The sequence below is a fragment of the Uloborus diversus genome, chromosome 6 (genome assembly GCF_026930045.1).
Source record: "Uloborus diversus isolate 005 chromosome 6, Udiv.v.3.1, whole genome shotgun sequence".
NCBI classification, from domain to species: domain Eukaryota; kingdom Metazoa; phylum Arthropoda; class Arachnida; order Araneae; family Uloboridae; genus Uloborus; species Uloborus diversus.
The window spans coordinates 152,990,425-153,013,771 of record NC_072736.1 but is presented as its reverse complement, the minus strand read 5'-3'; positions in this window follow the sequence as shown (position 1 = coordinate 153,013,771).

Below are 23,347 nucleotides of genomic sequence, written 5' to 3'. Positions count from 1 at the left end.
CCACTGGTATCAGCTCTGGCAATATAGGTGGCTAAGGAATGGGACCCGTAAGACCAATACATTGGAGCTACTATTCAGTTAGAAAATTCCGAACGGCATTTGAAAATGAGCAGACTTACCACCGTGTTGAAAAATGATTTCCGCTCTCTCCGAATCAGGAAGAGCATCCAGTAAGCGAGGCAAATGATGTTCGATGAACTCTAAAGATGTGCTTCCTGCATTAAAATACCTTAAAACATATGCAGACCCATCAAATGATCGCTGATTACGACCAGTCAAACATTTAAACTTATCGAGTTTGGAACTTGGGGTTAAAATTGGATTTTGTTCAGCAGACTGATGCCAGCAATGCAAAATTATCATGCCCCCACGAGTGAATAACAAATCATGTGTTTGCAGTATCACTGTTCTGCTGATGTTGAAAAGAATGTACTGGACCGTGTAATGGAAAACCCAAGTGTGAGTTTACGCACGATTGCTAGAAAAGGTGGACTTTCACAACGTAAAGTGATGAAAACATTGAACCAAAACAAGTATCACCCTTATCATTTTACACTAGTACAACAATTGTGCATTTTACGTTTAGAAAAGCGGGTAACATTTTGCAGATGACTACTAGCCCGAGACACTGAAGAACACCATTCTCTAAGAAAGATATTGTGGGCAGATGAGTCGTTGGAGAAGGCTTCATAAATTTTCATAACTTGCATCATTATCCTGAACATAATCTTTTTTAACCCGAAACTCATCGTTCCAAACTCCATTCAGCATAAATGTTGGCATGGTGTAACAGGAGATCGTTTGATTGAACCGTATATGTTTCGAGGTAACCTAACAGGAAACACATATTTAGAGTTCATTGAACATCATTTTCTTGGCTTACTTGATACTATTCCTGTTCCAGAGAGAGAGAGGAAATCATTTTTTAACACGATGGAGCCCCAGCACATTCCTTAAATGAAGTTCGGGAATTTCTAACTGAACAGTATCCCCAACGGATTGGTTGTACGGACTTCATTTCTTCTCCACCTAGATCCTCAGACCTGACGTTAGTGGACTTCTTTGACGCCAGTGGGATTCTTAAAACAAAGCGCTTACAAAACAGAAGTAGCCAGTTTGCAGGAATTGAGCGACCGGCTTGATGAAGCAGTAGTGAAACTAAGAAGTGAAATTTCTCTAAGAGCAACGGTTGTTTCCGCTCGCAAAAGGGCAAGGGGGTGTATCAGGTGTGGCGGTGACCAATTTCAGCAGCTTTTGTAGATTTTGAAGATTGATTAAATGTGCTCATTGATATTAGGGTAACTTTTTTGATATTGTTTTTTCCATTGTGAAAAGCACGCGAGAGCAGATTTCTACTTATTGTTATCTCTTGTTGTGTTTTTTCACTTAATATAAATGCTAAAATTATTATTTTCATATAAAACTATCACTTTGTTAAACAAAGAAAGCAGCAAGCTTTCGTGAAACAAAAAATTTAAAACACAAAAGTGCGACTCTTCGCTGGTTTTCCTTTTTCAACCAATGCAGATTTTTACACTGTTTCACACAAAACCCCGAACTTCTATTGAACTTGAATCCCAAAATGATTTGTTGTTGCATCATCTGAAAACTAGTAATATGGGCCAGTTTTGTCCGATTGTAGCTCATGCGGTTGTTTTTGAAAATGTCGCTTGAAAACTTTGCCGCCATTTCGATTCTGAGTGTGTCCAGCGTTTCAAAGCTGGTAGCTCGCTTTTAAAATGCAACTATCTTGATGGGAAAGGTGTCATTTTGTAGGGTTTAATCTGCTCTTTCTAAATATGTACTTAATTTCTTTGTAGGTCCTACAAGAATCTCAGACATCGGTTGTTTTCTCAGAACTTTGTTTTTTTACTCATTTTCCTTATATCCACCATAACTCGGTTACGGTTAAAGATTGGATACGATAATGGGTGGTTCCATACTCCGCTTTGGCTCTCCTATCACCCCCTTTCGTTTGGCAGATTCGATCGAACTCAGCCTGTATAAGAGACAATTTCTGAGGACCGGTCGAGTTTTTCTGTTGACTGATAAGAACCTATGCATTAAGCCTTCTTTCATGTTTTCCTCTTTCTTTTCAGAGAAAAGTAGGCTACAAAAAGAGCGGCTAAAAAATTTCTTAAAATTTGTTGATTTTATATGGAATAACCCAATTGCGTTGATGTCAAAATATACTGTTTGCATTATTGCAATAATCGTAATTAAAAATGTTTGTCATTGGTCTTTTCAGAAGAAATCTCTGGCGTAAGAGTTTAAACATAAAAACTTTTAAAAACTTGCATGCGTCAAAAACGTACCAACACTGATTTTAATCAGCTTTTCCTTGTTATGAGATGACTAATGAAAGTGAGTAACATGTGTATGCGCTTGTTGGTATTTCCCTTACTTGTATAAAATAATTTGAAATATGAATACATTTTATTAAAAACTACATACTTTTTTAATTAAGATTATTTCATACAGGTAGCAGAATTTTACTTTTTAATATACTTTTAAAACATTGCTTCAACACACAGCAAATCTGACTGTTAAAAAGTTTTATATTTAAAAGCAGGAACATTTTTTGCAAAACAGATCTACACACATCGCTTTTGAACTAAAATCTGATTACGTAGACCAAAAGTTTAGAACGTATTTAGAACTTTCTTTGCAATGTTTTCTGGCAACCAATGCAGTTAAAAAGCTTTCAGCCTCAAAATAAAATCTTGAGCTATAAAACCGTCTTCTATTTTTGAAATTTTTTGGAATTTTATATATGTTTTAGTGCTGACAAAACTTTTTTCCACTTTCATCTATTTTACTTTTTCCCCTATATATATATATATATATATATATATATATATATATATATATATATATATATATATATATATATATATATATATATATATGAATGTTTGTCTGTATGTCATCCGTGAACTCAAAAACTACCCGGCAGATTTGGCTGAAACACTTTCACCGTTTGTTATTTTTGGTACTGGGAATGTTTATAGACCAGTTCGAAAAAAATTCGATCGATAGTTCCTTTTTTATTCCAATTTACGTCACAATCCATTGGATAAATACGAATAAAATTATCGGCTGCAGAAATTAATTCGCGTGAAAGATCTCATTGATAAGAAGTTAGCTGTTGCCATTTTTCTTGAGTTTGAACAAATAAATTCTTTCTTTATTGTTTTATGGCTTTTCATGCAACGGGGGGATTTAAAACTTTTTGTATTTGATATTTTTAGCGATTGATTGATCTTGCAAACTGCGTAAGTACAAAATTTGAGTATAGTCACGGCTTCACTTGATACCTGGATCGATTATTATGAAAATTGCTATATATATGTATTTTTCCACGGAGAAGGTGCATAATATGCTCATTGAAGCCACTCGCCACCAGGTGGCACTGCAGAGTAGCAACTTCGGCCCCGTTCAACCGATTGTCATGAAAATCAGTATAATGATGTATTTTTTTGTTGGCTTAGCAACGCGCGTCGGGTACAGCTAGTGTATATATATATATATATATTTACAGGGTGCTCCGTTTTAACCTGACCTGCAAGACCTTCATTTATCAGACGCAGAGTTGAGATATTAAAAGTTTGAAACAAAGATAAAAATAAGTCAAAAAAAGTAATATCTAATTTTTTTATCACTAGAACGACTGACATACCTAGAAAAACTGAAGGGCAGAACTGTTTATAGCATTTGAATATCCAACCGGCTGCATAAAGAGGAAGTTATAAGTTAAACAAGAGTAAATGACATTTATCAGACAATAATTAGGAGAAAGGAAATAAAATACATTTTTTTAATTCGAAAAAGGGTAGGGGTCACTGAGGCCCCTCCCATCTTTCTAGGTATAAGGATTAATATTTACAGTACTATGAGGCGAATGATAAAATCAGTAAACCAGCATTCAAATAGAGTCACATAATGAGAAGTCAGAAATTTCCTTTAAGTTCCGTCAGATATTATCCGAGTTTTTAACAACAAATAACGCGAGGGGCCACACAGGACTCCTCCGTCTTTTCAGTGTTAACTTTTAACCCTAGGTCCCCACACTAATATTCACATAAAGAAATAATCTCCATTGAAAACTGTTACATACACAAAAAACTTGACATTTGTGCTACCAAAACTCAAGGAGATATTCCAGTTCAAAGTTTTGAGGGACCATACAAAAGATGAGATTGGAAATTATCGCTCTTTCAGAAGAATTACAGGTCGTCAAAATAAGAAAAACAAGTTATTTATTTATTTATTTGCTATTCAAAAATGAACGCAAATTTTATGCAATGATACGCAAAAACACACTACAAAACCTCGAACATTTTGAAAAACCACTCTATGCACACACATAATTTTAAGCACTTGTTAACAGCTATATTTTCCCTCAAAAGGTGTTATTGACGGCTAATGAAAAGTGGTGTAAGTCACAAATTGCTCCGTTTCATATCTCGGTGAATATTGGTCGCACTAATTTTAAACCTTTTGTGTTGGAATCAATTTTCCAATGGAGAATATTCCCTAAGGATCTAGGGCCCGTATAAAAAATTCTGTTTTTTATTTTCTGACTCATTTTTATTTTCACTTCAAACATTCAATATCCCTACTCAGCATCTGATTTTGAACATTTTTGCAATTGGAAGTATACATCTAGGACTACTTCTTGCGAAAATAAAGGTCTCGAGGTTATACCCTGTATATATATATATATATATATATATATAACTTGACTCTCATTTCCGCTGTAAATTGCGCAATAAACTCAGAAAAAAGTAAGTAGATGTTGCTCAGCCAAAGATTTTGCTTGAAGCAACCACTCCTATTGTAAACCAGTTGAATTATTAAGAAGAGACGTATGAAAATATGTTATCACTGAATATTTCACTATAATACGTTTCTATATGTAATATTAAAATAATTTAATATTTAATATAATTTAAGGACATGTTTTATAGAGTATATTTCAAGTTTTTTTTATCAATTGAATTCAAATTCATATTGTTTTATGTAATGGTCAATAACTAATAACTATTTTTGCAGGATTAACTAATGTATTTGCAGACGTATTTAACTCTACTTATCTCTAATTTTGAGTACTTTTATGAGAAGCAATTCTTCATGATGATTTATGCACCTAGTTCTTATGTGAGAGAAATTTTCTTCCTGATGATGATGTTAAATGATGTTAACTTCAGCTGTCCGATTTGCGTGTCATTGTCGGTATTTATAGTTACGTAAATGGAAAAACCTAATTCTCCTTTTTTAAGTTAATAGTTAAGTCAAAAATAGTAAAAAGTGAGCCATAACATCGTCGTTAAAAATAATGATATTTCCACACATTTACAACAAGGAATTTTATACAATTTTCAATAAGTATCTTTACGACAAATTAAAGTTGGTTGGTACTATTGATATTTATGGCGCAAGCGCTTTCCTACAGAAATCTGCGCCAAAAGAAAGGATAATCATGGAAAAAAAGGATAGTGCACTAAAATTTCAGGACTTATTAAGTAAACAAAGACAAAAAGAAAGAAAAAAGCCAAAAAAAATTACACGTTGAATAGTTTTGAATAAAAATAAAATGTTACTTAGAAAAAAAAAGAAAAGAAAAAAAAAAACATAACGGAGCAATGAGACGAATACGAAATTGGAAAAAAAGGACTTATCTTCTGAAGGAAGGTGTGAAAATTTGGGATTGATAAAAATTAAGCATAATGAATTTATTAATACAGAAATTTAATTCTAAGAGCCAATTTAGCTTAAAACAAACTATGTAATCCGTAAAACTCAAATTAACATCTACTTTATAATTAACAAATTACTACTGCCACTAACTCAACACCTGAGATAATACCTCGCAATGTGTAATTTAATGTGTAAAATAATTCAGCCAAAGCATACTATTTAATGAGTTGATAACATACGCGGAACACAATAATCTTCATTTTAATCAAAATTTCAAGCACAACTGATAAACATGTCTGCAGATGGTGGCAAATATTATGCTATAATTTGTTTGACTGTCACAAAACAATATCACGAAATACATTCTCCATTTGTTAAACATGTAGAGCATATGCACAATTCATTTAATTGGACTTAACACCATGAATGGAAATTACCACGCAGCAAATTATGCTGAAAACAACATATGTATTTAGTAATAGGCGAATTATATACAAGCTGGATTTTCACAATGCTGCATTAAGTATTGATAATAATAAACTCCGATCTGGCGCGTGCGGATATATTTTCTATGACGGATCTTATTTAAGTTATGAAAACTAACTGCAAGAAAAACTACACCGCAATTGTCTTTAATTTTCGAGTGACAACTTACATAAATGAAAAAAAAAATGTCATTCAAATATAGAAGTAATGGGGTTGTTTTCTTCAGTCAAAAGTACTACTTTTATTAACTGAAATTGGTAGAATAAACATAAAAAATAACATGGACCCAGAAAATACTTTTATTTTCCCAACATTTATTGTTAACTATTTTTTTTAATGTCTGATTTTTAAATCAAAATGTTTCATCACATGACATCATAAGTGATGAAAGTAATCTTGAATCGGAGTGCGTGGTTGCCTTTCATGACAAAATATCGCATTTTAATTATTTTTTCATCGCGAGGAATTTGTTAGAGGAACGTGAGTTGTTAGTAAAATAAACTATTCGTACAGCCGAGTTTGGCAGTGTCCTGAAACGTTATTCTGGTAACTCTAGCGATTTGCTCCCCTGTAAGGTCAGCAGCAAAAACAACAGCTAAACGTGGTTTATGATTATTATTTTTTTTTTAAATTTTTTTTTTTAAGATATAAAATAAGTGAAAATTAAGAAAAAAAAAATAACTTACCCAATATTTTCGACCATGCTCTTTCAGAAAAAAAAAATATATACTGAAAAGTATGAAGCAACCCATTTATTGATATTTCAACAGAAATTTTGCAATTAAACAAAGAAAATACAAAGGAAGAGTTAGGGTAATAGGGTTGACAACATACATCATTAAAGAAAATGTAACATTGAAATATATACATAAATATTGATATTTCAACATAATTTTTGTAAATAAACAAAGAAAATACGTTGGGTCAATTAAGGTAGTGGGAAATCGAATAATCAATGTTTCAGCTATAGAGCTACTCTTTCTTTTTAAATGAAGTAAATGATAAAAACGTTGTCCATTATGTCCAATTTTACATTTTCTGATATTAACCGAGTATAAAAAAACTCGACTTAATGACATTTTTTCCCCAGCATGTTTCCTTTTATTCCAGATATTATTGAGTAAATTGAAGCATCAACTCTCTTTCCTAATGAGATTGGTGTAAGTAAATAACTGCACTACTCACAACCAGTTTAAAAACTTAAAAAGTTATAAACCAAGAAGACTGAATCTTTGACCCTTTGGTATCATGTGACTCGCGGAATCATTCAAAAGGTGTTCTAAGATTATTTAAAAACCATAATCCATAAAAAAAAAACTAAATGCTTAAATTTCGTAAAATGTGCACAAAAAGAGTAATTTGCACGAAAAGTTATTCTTCCAAAAAAAAATGGAAGAATAAAAAACATAGCTGTTTCCAACTATCCCATATTATAAATATTTTAGGGTTAGTGAGAACGCTTACATTTCACACAAATATAGCTGAGAAAATTGAATTCTTACTTTTAATGGTTCATATAACTTCCACTGCCAGATGAAACAGAATAAAAACAGTTACTTTGAATTTGTAGTCCTGCTGTAGAGGGAAAAGTAAGGTCACTAATCTTTAAAGAGCAATTTTTTTTCAGTGGCATCTTCAAACAATGACGACGTCTACAAAAACGTTTAAAATCTTGAGAAACCATCAGAATTTCTTTTGAAGCGTTAGTCTGACATAACTGCAGCTGAACAAAACGGTCCGATGTTTTTTTTTTTTTTTGTGGTTAAAAAGTTTTTTTTTTAAATTATTTATTTTACTTAGTACCAACATTACCTGGATTTACCGGAAATTCGTTTATCCGTGTTAGCTTTCATCCCAATTAGTCTGGAAAAACGATGTTTTACTGTAACAGAAACTGTATACAACGCCGACGAAACAAATCTCTTATTTTGGACTCTTAACAGAGCATAAGTATACCGCCAAAAACACAGCAACGTGTGAGGCAACACTTTACACAATCTTATAATTGTTCGTTTTTTAGCTATAAATTTTAACTTTTTCTTATAGGGCAGATCAATTGATACAGTGAGAAGCGAAGGGATGTAGGTGGATATTTTCAAGATTTGAGTAAAACGCGTTTAAAGATAAAATCCTTGGTAGGCTTTCATTGAATTTTTTTTCTAAATCATGCTGTATAGCAGCAACTACCAGGGCTACTAGTACCATCTCTTGCCCCAAGACAGAGGAGAGGTTCACCTATCATATGTACTGGTTGTCTCTCAATTTTTAATTTTGCCACTTACATCCCTTTGCTTCTCACTGCCTTATTGTTTTCGTCGCTTTAAAAACATTAAAAGCATCCTATTATATTACAAAGCCAACAAAACTGCTCGGTTAACTTTGTTGTTTTCAAAGACTGTTTAGTAAAGTGGGATGCAGAAATGAACAGTCAAGTCTTACTATTGATTGAAACTAAGAAAGTATTTACTGTAATAACTTTCTCCCTGAATGAAAGTGGATTATTAACCTTCTACATCATTGATTTAACTCTGTAATCAAGGCATCATACATGCAATTCTATCATAGATAAATAAGCATCAAATTCTAAACTAAACTGAGGACTGAGAAATTTAACTGTGTTAGCTGATTTATTGGAACTGAGGATTTCACTTCCAATAAATCAGCTAAGACAATTAATTATTTTAGTATATTTAAATCTCATAACAACATGCAACTTTCTCATGTCAGTTGAAAATTTTCTTTGTCACTTTCAACCAATCATGTGTACGAACTAGCTTCCAATTCATCAATCAGATATGAAATACGTCACGTGATTGAGTCGAAAACAAATACAAGGTGTACGAGAATTATGCAGATTGTCTTTGAGGAAAGTGTCAGGGGAAAACAAAATTGTAAATTCCTTTGCTAAAGTTGGATTTTCTGTTTCAGGCAAAAAAAAAAATGTTTTGAAAAAATATTCTTGTTGAAACACCAACTGACATTGATTAATTTCGGAGAAATTAATATAGATTGACAAGGTCTTAAAGTTTTAACCGATAAGTGACCAGATTGTATTTGTGAGTCTGAAATTGAAATGATTGTAACAAAAAAGAGGGAGAAAATGACGATGAAAATTGGTAAACCACGAAGACAAACGTTGAAATGGGGGTATTTCTTCAATTCAACAATGTAGTTAGACTTATGTCTACATAATTTGAAAAGCAATATAAATATAAACAATTTGTAAATGAACTTCACAGAAAGAAGCATTTTGGAAGAGACATGCCTACCTAGACACAGTATGTTATCAATAAAATATTTCGTTTTTTTAACTTGGATTATTTTATTTTGCTTTAGTAGTACTTTCGGTAATTTTTATTACGTTTTCAATGTCCGAAAGTAATTTCATTCATCAATTTGAGGCAGTGAGAAGCAAAGGGATATAAGTGGTCATTTTCAAGTTTTGAGTAAAACGCGTTTAAAGATAAGATCCTAGGTAGGCTTTCATTGATTTTTTTTCTAAATCATGCTGTATAGCAGCAACTACCGGGGCTACTAGTACCAACTCTTTCCCCAAGATAGAGGAAAGGTTCACAAACCATCTGTCCTGGTTATCTCCCAATTTTTAATTTTGTCACTTACATCCCTTTGCTTCTCACTGCCTCAAATAATCTCCAAGTCTAAAGTAATATTATCAGTATAAACAAAAGTTAAAAATATTTTAATGATCTTGAAAGAAACTGCAATCTGAGAGGGAAAAAATGTAAAAGGCGAAGATTGCATTTAAATGTGTATTGCATGCTATCTTTTTCTACTATTAAGTTGCCAATTAATTTATTTCAAAGCCAGAAAAAAACATTAGCAATTATGCGTTCTGACAGTTATTACCTACTTTTGTTCCAACTTAATTAGTTTTCAAAGCTTTTAATTAAGTACGGAGAAAATGAAATTGGAAACTCATTTTCCCTTAATTTTTTAATTGACATTCAGCATTGTACATAATCACTATTCAGTCGTAAAAGTTCAACATTTACGCAGCAAAATTAATTACAATTAAACAAGTACTTATTTAATTAATATTTTGACTTCTTTGTAGTTAAACCTTTTTTCGAAATTTTGATTCTAAGAATTTGATATTCCAAATAATTCTGAGAAGTCGAGTTTTAAACGTTGGTGGGATTCAAAAAGATGAATTTTTGCATATAAATATATGATTTTCAATGCATTAAACGTTTAATTTGAAATGTTATTGCTATCCCTGAAATTATTTAGAATTCTCTTTCTAATTAAAAAGATACACTCAGAGCACACTTCATTTTTGCAACCTTTCTAAAGACTAAAAAACCTTTCCCCCTTTCTAAAGACATTAAAAAAAATATATGTAAATATCATCTTTAGCTTTGTGCCAAGAGGGCAATAATGGGCCACTGTTGCCACTGTGATGGTTTTGCTCTTTAGTGGTCTCTTTTTCGAACTTACGAGCTCCAAAAAAAATCGCCAGGTAGTGTAACCATTTAGGAAATTAAAGACGCTTTATCAGAGATTGCCATTGCTTTTGTATACCTTAGATAACTTAGTCGTTCTTAGTGTGAAACTTGACTCATTCGAGGGAAGAGCCAAAAGTCTCCTATGGGCATTGTTTTCAAGGTCTGGTATGTTAAGATTTGCTTTACTATTTTGTCAGTTATGAATTAAGCCGCTTGTTGACGTAAAATGTTTCATAGTTTTCACAAGCTCTCAACATTTATCAAAAATGGGAATGTTGGGGTACAACAATGGGCCACCTATTTTTCACGGTTTTTAGTGGCTTGAAGCTCCATTTTATTCTCTGCAGGCATGCTTTTGTCCTATTTTATGTTATTTACTGTAAATAATGGCAAGAAAAGACAGAAGACAGCATGGAGATCGCCCTATCACCCGTATTTATGTTAGTTTTTGCAGAACGTGCTGGCTGAAATCCGAACAAAATATAAACTGAGATAATTTTTAAAAAATATGTAATTTAAAGGGAGAAGTGAAACATGATTTCTTATTTCAGTTTGCAAAATTTTATGAATCTTATTTAAAAATTGCCAGACCTACGTATTTTCAGAGACTAGGTGTAGGTGCCTAGAGGTAAAGTAAATTCTGAGTATAGGTACGTAGCTTTTAGTTGGTTAGATTTTTCTAGTTTTCAAATGTGTCTATGTCAAAACCTAGGTAGACAAAAAAGAACGTTACCTACATTAACAATGTTGAACTTTATTAATCACTCCAGACGACAAATGATGATTAAATCTTAAAAAGTTTTTTTTTAAGGTAAATGATGGACTAATAAAATTCTTTATGCGCTTTCAAGTAGAGGGCAACTTGTAGCCTTAGACAACAATAGGCCAGATCATGTTTTGAATGCGTTTTCTTTAAAATGAGGTAGACTATAGTTGTATCCAGTAGGAGTACAAGTATGGGCCACGAGGAAAAAATTCCCCTTCCTCTTCTTTCCAACTTAGATTTTTTGAAACGTTTCATTTACGAGATAATATGTATAGCTACCATAGTTCTCAAATTTTTAAATCAAAAATGTACACGGAATTTTCATCGAAAATATCGAAAAAAGGTCCATAGTTGGACTAATTTACGGCAATATCAAAACGTGGCGACAAATTTGTTTTACTGTCTTATTAAACGTCATATTTCCAAATATTCAAACCGTTGGGATTTTTTAATCATAGTTTTAAATTTTGGCACGTCTTTTTCTTCATTGGGACCACAAGCGCAGGATAAATCTGAATTTCATCTAAATCAGAATAAAAATGCTATCATTAACTGTAACATAAAATAAGATATTTATATCTAAATCATATTCTTTTTTGGCAGTCTGTTTTGTGTGTGGGCAAAAAATGTTAAGCCTAAAAATGTTTAGTCTACAAAAAAAAAAGTTTTGTTCGATTTTCCTTCCCAATTTTTTCTCTATTTATAGTATCAAAAAATATATATTAAGAATTGTAGGACATTTTAAAAATTAGTTTACACAAGCACATATTGAGTATTATTATTATTTTTTTTCTTATGTAGAAAATTTAGATGGTGGATAAAAGTTTAGACTCCTTTACTTGAAAAAAATAATAAAAATTAGTATAAAAAATCAAATCAAATTGTCTCTCTCTTATTTTCTTGTTCTACTTGAGACAGCGTTTTCGATAATTCAATTATTTTTCATAGATATAACATCTACTTAATAAGGTTTCACATCAAATTTACTCTTGTACAACCAATTGATTGGTTTATCTTGAAATGTAAGCTGTAAAAAACTAACGAGAGATTACTGATGTCAATATTGAAGCTCAGTACAAAATTGTTCTAGTGATGATCTTTCGAAATAAATTTATTTTTTGGAGCATGAGATTCTTCAAAATTTATCAAGGGTGAGAACTAAACCAAAAAGAAAAAAAATGTAAGCGCATTTCCCTCATTTTGTTATTCTAATGTCATATATTTATCTATTTTTACTTCCTTTTACAAAAAAGGAAGTATTGTATTCACGAAAAAATTTTCACCCAAAAATCGGCCTTAATTTCAATTTTGCTCACCCCCAAATGAATGTTGTGTTTTTTTTTCAACCCGATCACACGTGCATATGTGCCTAGGAACGTACAGACACCCGAATTATCCATTTTGACGATCCCCGAGTTAATTACAACGAGTTTTCTCCTGACGTCTGTATGTACGTATGTATGTACGTATGTGTGTATGTGTGTATGTATCTCGCATAACTCAAAAACGGTATGTCCTTGTTGTGTTGCTCACAACGTCTTTCAATATTGCATCTTTGATTCCGCCGTCATGTGACTCCGGGAAGTGGTGCTTAATGTTTGTCGGTTATTATGATAAGAATAAGAATCATGTACATTGTGTACAGAATGTGGCCTAGAACCACAACAACAACTTGCACTAACTCTGCTAGATGACGACTGACATGAATTACAATTCTGAGAGCAAGACCCATGTTGGTCTAAATTTTGTGCTTTTATGAGAGCATTATTAGAATTTAACTTATTAGACAGTTCCTCAATTTGACATCTTAACATATTTATTTGCTCAGATTCCTTGTTAGGAGAGAAGGAAGTTGCCAGACACATAACATCATGCAAGTGCTCAGCCTTGGAAACAGCGTCGTTGAACTTTGAGATATTCGATTCCAAAATATGGAATCTGTATTTCTGTGGTATAGCTACTAAAAATTTATGAAAAAAGATTTGATCAAGAGATTCGGAACTTGACATGTTATATAACAAAGAAGCCTTAATTTGGATCCGATGTGCTAATGCTTTGAATGATTCTCCCGGGATAAATTTAATTTGATTAAATTCTTCCAATGATACACTCCTATGACCAGGTTTGAAAAAATTGAGAATGTCATTAAGTACTTTGTCAAATGATTTCTCATTCTTTAAGTGTGGTGATGACATTACATATTTTAAGGCATCTCCTTTCAATTTAGATTTAAGAAAAATATATGACTTGTCATCTGACCATTCATTAAATTTGACCAATTCCCTAATTTGTTCCACGAAAAAATGCACATTTTCTGAATCACCGTCAAAAGGTTCAATGTTGACAATAAAGGACTGATTAGCCTGATTATTAGTATTCTTATTATTTGGTCTGCCCATGTTGATATATAAAATAGTGACAACATTTACTCAAAATATGTTAGCCGATTCAAAACTAGTATGTTGTGGCCATCACGAAACTTTCTTCTATAGTTTTCCTTTTTCTGATCCCTCCCCATGCTTGACGAGGAAGCAATATTCCTAACAGAAACAAAATGACACATGCAAAAACTTGACGACCATCCCAATGTCTGAATTATTGTAAAAACAAAACAAAGAGCGAAAATTGAAAGTTACTTTAAAAGCCTTACTTGAATTAATTACAAATATTTTATTTATTAACAAACATAAGATGGCAATAGTTAAAAATTTTAAATCATTGAGATAATATTTCCGACCATTTCCATACAATTAAAATCACGAGAAATACGCAGACGACAATCTATTACGATTTATCTTTCTTATTGTTGCATTAATAAAACTATTTTTATTCGCAAAAAAAAAAAAAAAAAAAATCAACACCTCTTGGAGCGATTGGAGTCAAAATTGAACCAAAGCCTGTTTACGTATGGATTCACATATATTCCAAATTTCAACCAGAACGTAGCATTACTTCTTGAGATAGGGCACTCAACATGGAAAAAAAGAACGGGCGATTGCGCTACCCCCTTTTTAGCTGTTGACACCAAAATAAAATCAGCTCTTATACCCACTAAGGGCTACTTGTCAAAAAAATTTTGTTTGATTCCGTTCGTTATTTCTTGAGATACAGCAGTCACAATTGACGACAAAAAACGTTCTATAGCTCAACCCCCCTTTGAGTTATTGACACCAAAATTGAATCAGCACCTGCTCCTGTTAATGGCAACATATGGACCAAATTTTGTTTGATTCCGCCAGTTACTTCCTGAGGAATAGCAAGCACGCGTAACTCAAAAAACGTCCCATTGCTCCACCCCCCTTGGAGGAATTCTCGCCAAAAACCAATGGGCACAAGTTCACATACGGGCACATATGTGTACCAAATTTCGTTCGATTTCATGCGGTAGTTTTTGCTGTAGAGCGGCCACAAAAAACTGGTCACACACAGACGTGACACACATACATACACACACAGACAGACAGACATTTTCCAAAAATAGTCGAAATGAACTCAGCACACCTCAAAACGTTCGAATCCGTCAAAATTCGAAATTCGAAAATTTGCACGAATCCAACACTTTCTTCTATATATTAGATATAGAAGAAAGTAAAAACATCCATACAAATATAACAAATTCATTAAAATGCAAAATTCATATCAAATATTATATATCAAATTTTACTTGAGTAAATTGCATGTTCAAAATTTATCAAAATCCTTGCATATAAATATTCTACATCAAATATCTCATATTTACATTCAAGAACACACTCATTTTGTTTTTATGTTATTAAAATGCCAAAGCCTCAAGTGTAAAATATTTATAAATATATGCATTCATTTTTTATAATATAAGAACATAATTCAATAAGAAAATGCCTTTGCCTTCTTCATTCCTTGAATCATTGCTCAATGGCACTGGTCATGCACCACTATGTACAGACGTTACTGTCTATGTACTAACGTTATTGTACTCCTATTGGGTATTACAGAACTTTTGCTATGTACCATTGTTGACATCTTGTACGAATGAGCAGTGTATGTCTAAAATCAGACCATGTACATGGAAATTTACATCTTTTATTGATTTCACAAGAGGGATAAATCTTTGGTCTTTACATAAGTATATCAACAAAAGCTAGAGGCCGGTAGATATAGGAACGTATTTGAGACGCAATAACCATCGGGTTCTTTGAAATGAAGGTGACACAAGGCCAGATTGTATCTACTCACCCTGGAGCATTCATTGGGAGCCGGTTTCACCTACACTTGCAAGTATCCGGTCGTTTCCATTTCCAGGGCCACAGGTTGGCCCGCCCTTGGGAATACAGAGAAATTAATGCCAGATTTGGCGAGAAACATTAGCACACATCAGCTCGTTTTTAATAAACTTTGCAATAACTAGGGCTGTTACATATGTATTACTCATTTTAATGGAACTTTAAAATATGCTATTTTATTCCCCTTGCAAAAATTCTTTCATGATTTTTCTTTCTTAATTTAGTTTTTTATTTACTTTAAAGAACACAACACATTTTAAAATTAAAAAAAAAAAGAACGCCATAAGAGTGAAAAGCATGCTTCATATGCACTGTCGTGGGCAAGTAAACGGCAGTTTCTATAGAAATGAGTTTCCGAAGTATTTGAAGAAACGCAGTTTTGTATTCAATATTAACCCTTTAACCCTTAACAGGGGAGGTGCGGTCTCACAGACCGCTTAAAAGTTCATCCGATCACCCCTATTTCCTTTTCAGTCCGATTGAATGGTTTTTCACAATAGCTTTTTGCTTTGTGACCTTGAACACCCCCTTGCTTATCAGTATCATTAGGCAAGTGCATCTGGTTTGAATTTCATTACATTCTTGGAAGCGATCTGTGAGACTGCACCTGCCCTTCAGTGTTACAATTTTCGGCAGTAGTAGACATGGCTCTTATAACGTTAGAAACTGCGGATATAGGTTCATTTAATCTTATCCGCGTTATGCCGAAGATATACAAAATACTGTATATCAGGATGTTTTGGCTAGTGCATCTGGTTTAAATTTCATTGTGTTTTTTAGAAGCGGTTTGTGAGACCGCTCCTCTCCTTCAGTGTTACTATTTTCGGCAGTAGTAGACATTGCTCTTAACGTTATATCCCCGGATATAGTTTCATTTATCTTATCCGCGTTATGCGGAAGAATTGAAAAAAAATCTAGATGAGGTTGAACTTTGTTTGAAATGGTTACAAACGTTACGCAATGATGTTCTAGAGACAATGAAGGCAGAATTATTCCTCGAAATACGATGCGAAGTACTTTCAGTTAAAGGGCTGTCAAAATTTTCCCGTAACGTGATATAACCATTTTTTTGGTACTAAAATGTTCTGATTATATTAAAGAACTAAAATGAAATCATTAAGAAATAATAGATTCGTTTTTATTACGAGTGTATAGTTATTTACTACAGCATGTGATTTTCTCGAAAAATCTTAACACTTAAGCAAAATTTCCTCGGAAAAGGTCTATTTCAATTAATAATCCGAAATATTTTTTCCCCTTGCAAATAAAAGTTCAAGAACATCTGTTGGAAATCAGAGGAATATATCATAATTACACGATTTTTTTAAAAATTTGCAAATAGAGCGGTCTTTGGGACCTCACGTCCCCTGTTACGTCCTACTTTTTCACCTGCCTTGTTACGGGTTAAACGCCGCTCTATGTTCCAAGTGTAAAATATTGAACTGCTTCATAAAAATAGGATTCTTAGGCATCCCTTTACACAATGCAAGAAGAAATTTTCGATTTTTTTTAAAAATCTAATATTTTGGGAATGTTCCCGTTTGGGAACGTTGGCGTGTTACGTGTATGTTTTTTACTAAGGCATCTAATCGATTATGCTTTACGCTCGCTATAGCTTCAGTTTTGTTTTTTGCGGAAATGCTTGATATACATGATACTATTTGTCACATTTATTTCAATTTCAAATATTTCAAAATATATATATAAAAAAATGCGTATTTATAAACAAATTCAGTCAAAATTTGATACCCATTAGATGAAATCCAAGAGTCGGAGTATCTAAATTTTTTACAAATCTATAGAGTCAGAGTCCCATTAAGTTTGGGGTACAGGAGTCGTTATCGACTGTTCTAAAATTAAAGGAGTCGGAAGTTGGTCAACAAGAGCTACAGTCAATTCGCGATAACTCGAATCTAAAGAAACGAATGAAAAACTACGAATTATCGGAAGTTGTACTTACTGCTAGCTTTGGTTTTCGACTTTTAATATTAAAAACCATCGAATATTTTTATTAACATGTACATATAAAAGACAAAATTACAGAATTTGAAACTTTTTAAGCACAATATAAATGGTTTAATCAAAAATATTGCAAGAAAAAAAAATCAAAAGCCTAGTTTTGATTTCGATACTGCTGGAACCACTTGAATAGAGCTGAATCTACTTTAGGAAAGGTGCACATCTTCATTCGTTTCAAATTCAGTTTCATGGCTTCTACCGCTTTAGAAGTTTCTATTTTTCTTTTAATGTCATTGACACAGTAATTAGTTAGAACGAAAAAAACGAAATTTTCTTTTGCGAGTTGCTATAGCGCGGAAAAGTTGCGATTGTAAAGACATAAAAAACAAAAAAAAAAATGAAATCGGATTGTTTTTTTACGGAGTTTTTAAAAATTTTGCGTCAATGTTTTTTTAATGTTCTAAGACTGATACGTTGCGAATGGTGAAGCCTACAGAAATTTAAAAGAATTTTCAAAATCGTTACTGCCTTCTGCACCAGGAACAAGCCTGAAAAATTTTAAAAATGGAAAATTTAATCTTTTCTTAAAAAAAAATAAATAAATAAAATAAAAAAAATTCTATTTTTTTTTCTTTTTTTTCAGTATTATAGGGAAAAGCCTTTTAAAAAGCATTATATTCTGCCAAAACATTTTTTTTCTTGATTTTGAAGCTATCTTCTAGCCGTGCAGAAGTCCCATTCTTTAGAGTAATTAGCCTTTTCAGATAATAGAAGACTATAAAATATTTAGCAAAATTTCTACCATCCAGTGTACAAGTCTTATTGTTTCAAGTGTGACTTGTTGAATCTAATTGATCAAAATTTTGGAAAAATCGGACATAATTAATCTGGATGTCAATGTCGCTCTAATGTCTCTTGATTTAATTCGCTAACTTTGAGAAAAGTCACGTGTCTTCTCCAAACTCCGGATCAGCTAAAGAAATCGTGAATAGCATTGTTTCATATCTAAATGAACAACGAATTTCACTAGACTACTTAGCATCATAGGTTATAATGGTACTAAAATTTATACCAGGTGGAAAAGTGGCGCAATTTGTCAAGTCGGAATTTATGTCGGACGATCATTGCAATGGGCTATTTGTTTATTCCATTTTATCAAATTGTCTTTTCGTCACTTTTTCACATTAATTGTGAAACAACCTGTTCAAGTTTACTTTCTGGGCCAATACTAGAACGTCTCGGAGATTTTGAAAAACTGCAGGAAATAGATTTTCAAGTAATTGACTGTGCAAGGTACAACCATACAAGTAAACAGAAAATGCTTGAGTAAGGATCAAAGATACCTTTTGGATCTATCTCAAGCTATAAAGACTTGCAACTATCCAAATGCTCGGTTAAATCTTAAACCTCGGCTCACCTCACATTCTAGATGGTTCACTTGTGCAAATAGACTTCACGTAAATGTAACAATCCCATCAGATGCGTTAAAACACATCGTTACTTTTATCTTGAAATGTTAAATGCCAATCTGATTTGAAATAAAGAACTGCAAAATCTTCACGAATAGTCCCATTCATGTTTAAATGTTTAAAGAACAATTTAAAGCTGTGGATACTTGGCAGAGAACCTGAAAGTTAGTTGTTTTACACTGTCATTTATAGAAACTCTTTCTTTGTGCATCCCGAAAACTTATTGACAGCCATGGTTTTTCACGAAAGGAGGCTTTTCATGAGAACTAGAGATTTTAAAAGGTTTCAAGAGCCACAGAGTGTATGTTTCTAAGGGCAAAAACATCAGAAACTTTGTTAGTCCTTCCCTAAATTTCGAAGCCGCTGATTACATAGAGATTACTGCTTGGCACGACAAAGTGATCTTCGCCACTTTTTCTTCGAAAAGTTACTAACGAAGACAGTAAATATTTTATGAAAACAGGTACTACACCAGACTTCGATGTAAAATTATCTCCTCCTGCCACTACGCAAGTCTTCGAAAGATGTGTAAAGCTATAGGGACGGAGACTTAAAATGAACAGAAGGCTACATAAGAGAAACATTGAAATCCAGATCAATTTATACGCAAGTTTCCAAAAAAAATGATTATAAATTAGGTTCAACAAGTAACACTTAAAAAAATTAGACTTGTGTACTGGATGGAATAAATTTTGCTAAATATTTTATAATCTTCTATTATCTGAAAATGGCTCATTGCTGTAAAGAATGGGACTTCTGCATGGTTAGAAGATACCTTCAAAATCGAGAAATAAATCAATGTTTATGTGCAATATAGTATTTTTTTAAAAGGTTTTTCCCTATAGTACTGGAAAAAAAAAGAAAAAAAAAGATTAGAATTATTTTTTAAATTTTCTTAGAAGTTCTCCATTTTTTCGATTTTTTAGGCTTGTTCCTGGATTAGAAGGTATTAATCGATTTTAATATTTCTTTTAAATTTCTGCAGGCTTCACCAATTGCAGCTTATCAGTCTTGGAACAATGAAAAAAAAACATTGGGACAAAATTTTTAAAAATCCGTAAAAAAAAATAAAATCTTCCATTTTTTTGGTTTTTCGGGCTCGTTGCGTGATCGAAAGATATTATCCGATTTCAAAAAAAAAAAAAAAATCTTTAAGTTTTCACCAATCGCAACTTTTCCATGCTATAGCAACTCGCAAAAAAAAATTCGTTTTTTTCGCTCCACCCTATTAGCCATCTTTAATAGTAAAGAAAACTCACTCAACCTTATCAGCAAATAAAAATGAAGGAGAACGCATCTTAACTTAGGTCAGCCTTTGAATAAAGGTATAATCAGTTGACTCGGCAACTTGACAGCTTAAAAGCAAATTCGTAGTCCAGCAACATGTTAAAGTGTAAAACAAAAGAAAACTAGCTAACTCATTTCGGTACGTGTAACTCCTTTATCGCACATTGGCTCAACAGGTGCTCTTCTGGCTTTAGAGGTCTATTGTGCAGGAATTGCAAGTGAAGGTGAAGCAATTTTTCTCGCATAGTCACTTGTTTCGTTCTTTTTTTTTCTCGGTCATTGAAAAAAAAAATCGAGTCATCTTAGAAAAAACTTCGAGTTAAAGGAAGTTAACTTCGAGATATTGCGAATAATTAGCATGGAACTAAAGACAAAGGGGTCGGGACTTGATAAAAACTTCGAGTTATAGTAATATTTCAGTTATCGCGAATTGACTGTATTTCCAATAAAATTTGTTGGAACTAAATTTGCCTTTCAGTTCGGAATCAAGATTGACTTTTAGTTTCTCCGTAGGTGCAATATTAAGGGATTTGAACTGTTCAAAATTGAACGAAAAAATGTTCAAGTAAAAAAAGGAAATATGGGAATGAGGTGTCCTTGCGAACAAAAAAAAAAAAAGTTTGAATTGAACCATTCACCCAAAAGTAGTTTGAGGGGTACACACAGATAGACCGACAGACACATTTTTCCCATCTCAATACCCTACTTTGACATTTTAATTTTTCAAATTTATTTAATTTATTTATTTTTGACTTTTTTTTCGTGATATTTTAAAGATACATTCATTAAGCCTTTCTTTATGCTTTTTGCTTCTTTATTTGACATTTACGGATAAATTAGGCCAAAAAGAAAAATAGATGATTGGGGACTGTCTCTGGAAAGTCTCACGTGACCAGGGAAAGGAATTTATTGCTAACAGATTGAATCCTAAGCATGGTTGGTGGGAAGAGCTGTAAGCATCTTCATTTCTACATAAAAAGCGATTTTCCGATATCACTCCCACCCTAAAACTGCAGACGAAAGGGAGGGAGGGGGCGGAAAGGGGAACAGTGAAAGGTCAAAATGTCGTCCACCTGCTTTTAGATGCATAAATAGATTTTGTTTTCGATTCTTAGGCTTTCAATAATCATATAAGAGAACTTACGCAGCTGCGTATATTGCCCACTTTTGTATAGTGGATTACGCCAATGTTCCCGATTGTGAACAACGAAGTTTTGTTCGCTTATAGGATCTACATTTTTGTTGGAAATTATTATTGGTCATGTTCGGTCATCAAAAGGATCCCTATTTATTGTTACTCTAAAATATCAAAACGACTAAACATTTAAAAATATATATATACATTTTTTAATCTGTCTCCGTAAAAATCTGTAATAAAGCACATTTTTGATAATTTTTGTAGAAAAAAGTAATAATGAATTAGAACTAGTTTTTTTTTCAAAAAATCAGGTATATTGTTGGCAGTAAGTAGAAAACAAATTAAATTCCCTCAAGCGAAACTTTATTTTTTTATTTTTTTAAGATTTTTTAAATTTGATGTTTCCATTTGGGAACATTTGCGCTAAAAAGGTTAAAATAGGGAAATATCACAATAATACTTTTTTTCAGTGGAAACCAAATAAGTAAGTTTGAGCAATAAGGCTAACGTAGAATACATGACAAACATGCAAACAAATGAAAAATTCAGTTACTGTCCTCTATCTATGTCCACGGCATTGGAGGTACAGATATGTATTCATGTACAAATACAACTTAAGTTATAATTGATTGGTTTTGATACATGTGTCTTTATACTACACGTGCCTCTGTCTAAAAAGAAGAGAATGTTTTTTTGTTTTACGGTTCTAAACTTGAGAATAAATAATACTTTACGACGTAATAAATAGCGTAAGAAGATTAGATGGAAACTGCTACGAAATTTTGTGCTTGGAGCATGGTCCATGGGTCGATAAAGAAGGTATTTATTATAAACGGTTAGTCGTAAACTAATATTAACGTCAACTGTGATGGTCATAAAACTTACGAACGAAAAATACAGGTGATACTAAACAAAAACAGATTTAAGGTTGTTTTTTTTATGTGAGGGCTAGCTGAACCGTAGGCATAAAAAATGGCTTTTGCAAATATAATAATGAAAATATTTTTACAAGAGTTATCAAATAATTAAAACACTCTTTTGCTAATTTCATGACGTTTACACTTTAAAAACAATTTAGAAACGTTATTTTAAAATAATGGGCAGTTAATGTGAGCTTTTTCTGCAAGTAACATATCTCGTGAAAAACAGGAATGTTTTCCACTAAAATTCAGTACATTTAATTTCATTCCTAAAATGATCCTGAAATCTTTCTGAAGAATTCATAAATCTCCCCGGTTACCCCCCCCCCCCAGTCATGTCTCTTTAACCTTCAGAAAATGCTTAGGTAGTTCAAAATAATTGATTGGCACCTTCCGATTTACACAGAAAACTCATAAAGCGATCTTGCGAACATGGTTAAACCTGGGACAAAATTACAAGTCAGTATCAAAAACTTAACTCGAGGGCAATTTTTGCAAAGATAAAGATAAAAATCTAGAGACTTATCCACTCTCATTGGGAGCTTCGTCTATTTCCGCCGGTCGTAATAAAACTGAAGTCGATGCACGTAATAAATACGTTCAGTCAAACTTTAAACTGGGAACTGAAAATGCTTTTCACAACAGCCAGCATTTAAGCAATTCGTAGCAATTGAGGACACTTTTTGACCAAGATACTCGATTTTCACAGGAAATACATGAAACCCTCTGAGATCCAGAAACGTTACGCGGAAAAAAATAGGTAGCGTTTTGGATGTTTTTTTAAACAGTGTAGCAATAGTATTGATGATCGCCTAAGTTCATTTCTTAGTCGAGTGCTTGTATAGTTAAAGTCCGTTTAACCACGCAGAAACCTGTGATTTACACCACTTACAA